The sequence below is a fragment of the Nilaparvata lugens genome, chromosome 2 (assembly GCF_014356525.2).
Source record: "Nilaparvata lugens isolate BPH chromosome 2, ASM1435652v1, whole genome shotgun sequence".
NCBI classification, from domain to species: Eukaryota; Metazoa; Arthropoda; class Insecta; order Hemiptera; family Delphacidae; genus Nilaparvata; species Nilaparvata lugens.
This window is the reverse complement of record NC_052505.1, coordinates 14,847,253-14,853,328: the sequence shown is the minus strand read 5'-3', so window position 1 is coordinate 14,853,328 and position 6,076 is coordinate 14,847,253.

The following is a 6,076-nucleotide window of genomic DNA, read 5'->3' as shown; positions in this document are numbered from 1 at the left end:
GTACCTATTTATTTTTATGCGCAAAGCAAATTTTTTATTCGTACAAGCAACAGGGTTCTTACATTGAAGTGCAAACCAGGGCTATCAACTTTTTTGATATTCTTCGTTACTGGGGTAATCATTGTGGGCTAATATATGTAGTAATCCACTCTAAATTAATAAAAACAATATAAAAACTTGTTTTTATTAATTTGTACAAAAGTAGCCCATATAAGTGAAGTGTTTTCAATCCACTCTAATTTAGATAGGTATGCAATAGGTAACAGTTATATGCTATTTATATACAAGCGGCTTACAATGATGAGGCTTGCAGTTTGATATCACGTTCAATAGTATCAAAGATATCCATGACATGTTTCAGCTTTAAAGCCATTTCCATTTGTTGCGAATAATCATATATATGTTGAAAAATGGTTGATTTTTAAATTTTCATGTAAGTACAAGAAACCAAGAAAGTGAGTATCAAAATATAGGTACTAAGATACACAGATATAGGCTACTATACTCACGAATTGCACGTGATGTTTTTGTAATGGTCTCTTCCCAAACCATAATAATATTATATAATATATATATGATTATATAATATATCATATAGGCTACCTATTTTCTCGGACATTTCATTATTTATCAAAATTTGGGAACAGAATAGTTTTGGGCTATGCCTGTTGTTCTATCCCGATCATATTCATATGATTTGTAATTATATAAACGAATAAATAAATATATTATATGAGACATGATAAACATAGCGAATTAAACCTTGTTGAAACAAAACATTTTTTGCTTTACTCTATATATATTTTTTGACAGTTTGTCAATTGCTAGAGCCAATATTCTCTCACATAGACTGCAGTGAACTAGGGCCAAGCCATACTAAGCGTTTTCATACGAGTCAGTTGGGCAGGAAGCTCTCCGATTTGCTGATTATCAGCCGATTCCCGAACGCCAACCCAATGAGCCAGTCGGAGATCTGCCTTGCCGACTCGTTTGAAAAAACGCTTCGTGTGACTTGGTCCGTATTGCCTCTTGGTTTAATCTAGAGCTGAATCTTAGTAGTAAAACTCAATTTTTCAAGAATTGAGAGGATTTTTTTTTGCTAAAGAATGTGAATGTAGGCTAATTACATGCCTTGACTTGGAAGCATGCCTGAGACTTTGTATTAAGATGGATAATGCAAATTTATAACGGCAAGTTTTTGTCCTCATAAGTGGTCACCCGGTCAAAAGGGCTACATATTGCTCGTTTTTTATCTCAGTAAACGGATATTTTCCAATCACATTCGTATAAATTTCATGCTAAATAAAAATAGTAGCTCACTTTGCCTTTATTATCATAAGTGAAAACGTTCTCAAAATAAATGACAAACAAATTTCAACTTAGAATTTGAGGTTTGAATGCTTGAAAATTTGGCTTCATAATGAACGATGCCTAGCCCAAAAAATGTGGAAAGTTGACAGATTAAATGACAATCATATTGAAATTTGAAGCTTAAATGCTTACCATGGGATATATCTTCTTATGCTATATCTTTCCTCTATGATAATAGCTATCAAGTTATTAGAGATAATTTTATTTTAATACGGTAACTAACATGAATTTTTACAATATCGATATGTCTCATGGAAAATGATTCATGAAAACACTGGGTTGTTGTCAAAAATATCACAAACATTGTTTCAACACCAATAGTGTCATTTTCAGTGTAAGAAATGAAACACATTGCAGATGACACCATTGATGTTGAAACAATGTTTTGTTATTTTGCAATAAATGAGTGATATTTGTGACAAAATCCCAGTGTTTTCATTATAGATACAATATCTAACCAGCAACAGTAACTGAAGTGAAAATGATTTCTTTTTTCAAATATGTGTAGAAACTGAAATTCTAATTGAATGGGTTTTACCTGTTGCCTCCATGAATAAAATTATTTATTTATTTTATTTATTTTATTCTAATGAAATTTCTAATAGTCTCAAACTTTGAAACTGTAGGTATATTAACAAATTAAAAATAGATTATTATAAAATTGTAACTTTGTAACAAGATGTAACTAAATCTCATATCTCATGGAAGTTCAGCAAATATATTAATATTGCTTTTTTGACAAATTAGAAATACCTACTCATCTATTTTGCTATCCATAACGAACTGCTAGTTAATAATTCGTTTTTTGAACTATATTAGACTGAAGTCTAATATAGACTGTAGTGAACTAGGGCCAAGCCATACTAAGCGTTTTCATACGAGTCAGTTGGGCAGGAAGCTCTCCGATTTGCTGATTATCAGCCGATTCCCGAACGCCAACCCAATGAGCCAGTCGGAGATCTGCCTTGCCGACTCGTTTGAAAAAACGCTTCGTGTGACTTGGTCCGTATTGCCTCTTGGTTTAATCTAGAGCTGAATCTTAGTAGTAAAACTCAATTTTTCAAGAATTGAGAGGATTTTTTTTTGCTAAAGAATGTGAATGTAGGCTAATTACATGCCTTGACTTGGAAGCATGCCTGAGACTTTGTATTAAGATGGATAATGCAAATTATAACGGCAAGTTTTTGTCCTCATAAGTGGTCACCCGGTCAAAAGGGCTACATATTGCTCGTTTTTTATCTCAGTAAACGGATATTTTCCAATCACATTCGTATAAATTTCATGCTAAATAAAAATAGTAGCTCACTTTGCCTTTATTATCATAAGTGAAAACGTTCTCAAAATAAATGACAAACAAATTTCAACTTAGAATTTGAGGTTTGAATGCTTGAAAATTTGGCTTCATAATGAACGATGCCTAGCCCAAAAAATGTGGAAAGTTGACAGATTAAATGACAATCATATTGAAATTTGAAGCTTAAATGCTTACCATGGGATATATCTTCTTATGCTATATCTTTCCTCTATGATAATAGCTATCAAGTTATTAGAGATAATTTTATTTTAATACGGTAACTAACATGAATTTTTACAATATCGATATGTCTCATGGAAAATGATTCATGAAAACACTGGGTTGTTGTCAAAAATATCACAAACATTGTTTCAACACCAATAGTGTCATTTTCAGTGTAAGAAATGAAACACATTGCAGATGACACCATTGATGTTGAAACAATGTTTTGTTATTTTGCAATAAATGAGTGATATTTGTGACAAAATCCCAGTGTTTTCATTATAGATACAATATCTAACCAGCAACAGTAACTGAAGTGAAAATGATTTCTTTTTTCAAATATGTGTAGAAACTGAAATTCTAATTTGAATGGGTTTTTACCTGTTGCCTCCATGAATAAAATTATTTATTTATTTTATTTATTTTATTCTAATGAAATTTCTAATAGTCTCAAACTTTGAAACTGTAGGTATATTAACAAATTAAAAATAGATTATTATAAAATTGTAACTTTGTAACAAGATGTAACTAAATCTCATATCTCATGGAAGTTCAGCAAATATATTAATATTGCTTTTTTGACAAATTAGAAATACCTACTCATCTATTTTGCTATCCATAACGAACTGCTAGTTAATAATTCGTTTTTTGAACTATATTAGACTGAAGTCTAATATAGACTGTAGTGTCGTCATAATAGTTCAAAAAAACGAAATTATAAATGTTTCTATTGCTAAATGATATTTTGTGCTATTATCAGAGAATACCTCGTACTTTTTTGACAAAGTTTGAGAAATGTTTTGTGAAAATTTTTGCTTAATAATGAACGATGCCTAGCCCAAAAAATGTGAAAAGTTGACAGATTAAATGACAATCATATTTCAACTTGAAATTTGAAGCTTAAATGCTTGAAAATTTTGCTTTATTATTAACTATGTCTAGCCCAAACATTCAGCTCAGCATTATTTTTTTGCCTAGCAAAATTAAGCACTGAAAGTAAGATTCTAATTGAGCAGATCTGCTAATGCGGGCAACACAATGTCGTGCTTAATACTAAGTTTTGGTTAGAACATCGTTCAGACGTGGCACAATAATTAGTACAATATAATTATTTATTTAAGAACAATATACAGTTTAATGTAGTACAATAATTTTAATAGATATTACAGTATGTGCTAGTTCTCAGAATTGTGCTAAACCAAGTTTGAGATATTATAGTGAAAAAACAGCTCTGGAAAAATGAGTGTTAACCTAGTATTAAGGAGTCCACCGATTTACGTGATGCTGCAACTTTCTCAACAGCTATAAGGTCACTATAGCAATTTGAAAATCGCGTTACTCTTGACCTCTTGATGAATAGGCTACAAGGAAAAATAACTATGTCTTTATTATTATAAGTAGTTTGATCATTTTTTTTAAGCAATAGGGCTACCGTAATTTTTTTGTAAAAATCAAATGTTTTGTTGGGGAAGTTTTCAATTTAGTATTGTAATTGTTTAGCATAAATAAGGGGGCTGCGCTTCGACTCCACACACCAAGGAAAAATTAATGCAGTTAATAACGATAATGAAAATTTAATATGTAAACATGTAAGAAAAGATGGCCGAAATTGGCTGTTTTTATAAGTTACTACCAAGTTGGCTACCTACTATATTTTTTTAGAATTAGAAGCTAATTCTCTAAAATTATGAAATATAATTGAAATTATAAAAACACTTCACTTAAATGGGCTACTTTTGTACAAATTAATAAAAAGAATAAAAAAACGTGTAGTACCCTTTGTTATAAAAAACTTTAAAATATTTCAACGACTAGTTTCGACCAAGGTACCTAGAATACTAGAATACTATGTATTCTAGGTACATTTGTTTCGACCAGGTAATTTTCAAGTTGTAATGTAGAAAATAAATAAAACAAGTTGATACTATAATATCATTTGTTTATTTGAAGTTATTAAATTTCAACCAAAAATAATGAAAAAGAAATAAATTAATCATATGCTCATATTATATGGTATAGTATCAACTTGTTCATTTATTTTCTAAATTTCAACTTGAAAATGACCTGGTCGAAACCAATGTACCTAGAATACATTGTATTCTAGTATTCTAGGTACCTTGGTCGAAACTAGACGTTGAAATATTTTAAAAGTTTTTTATAATAAAGGGTACTACACGTTTTTATATTGTTTTTATTGATAGTAATTATGCACGTTTATACATTACACAATATACATAAAAATAATCTATTTTCACGTAGGCCTATGCATGATAGAGTTGTTAAGTGAGGTATGGTAGAGTTTATTTCTTTCGGAATTTGTTGTCCAATGAGATTACCTGATTGCCTCCAACCAATTTGGTGAGTATGATGGAAATAAAAGTAAGGGTTTTCACATAATACATTATTAGAGTTAAGTTTTCAAGCTAATAAAATAAATGGAATTCATCTCTGCAAAGTCATGTGCGATTCTGAAAGGATGGCTTATAGGCATTGCGACTTGGGTGTTGCCATCTGATTTGAGACTCGGTTATGTGTCGCTAACTTGGAATCTATCTCAAATCAGATGCCACCTCTACTATATAGACCTCATTTTGTTCTGGAACAGTTGTTCATCCCTCTTATGTTCCAATAACCTAGAGAACTTTCCACTGGGAAACACCGCCATTCAATATCTTTAATTACTATTGTTATATAATTAATATTGTTATATTGAATAAACTTTTAGCCGTCAAACAAAAGTGGCATTACTTCGAACTTATCTGGAATGATTGACTTAATGGGACCGAGAATGAACTGCTTATTACTAATTGTTGATTTTTTACTAAACCTTAATATTGTTCAGAGTTCATTGAATAATGTTAATAAAATTTACCTTCCTATTTCTTTGAGAATAAGCCGTAATGTTGTAAGTTACAGCAACACTGTAATTTATTCGGATGTTGGGCCAAGACTCAACTTATTCTTTACAAACTATAGTTTGGTGTAATTGGAATAATAAATGTTATTGTAACGCCATCAAATTGTCTTTTTCCGTTAGGGCTACTCTTGGAATAGAAATGAAAATAACAACTTCCTACCCTTATTAGGAATATTGTTCACTCACAACATGTTTTGGCTATCATTATGCCATTATCGAGTTAATTAAGTTCTCATAGCCGCAAAACATACTGCGAGTAAACAATTCTAAAA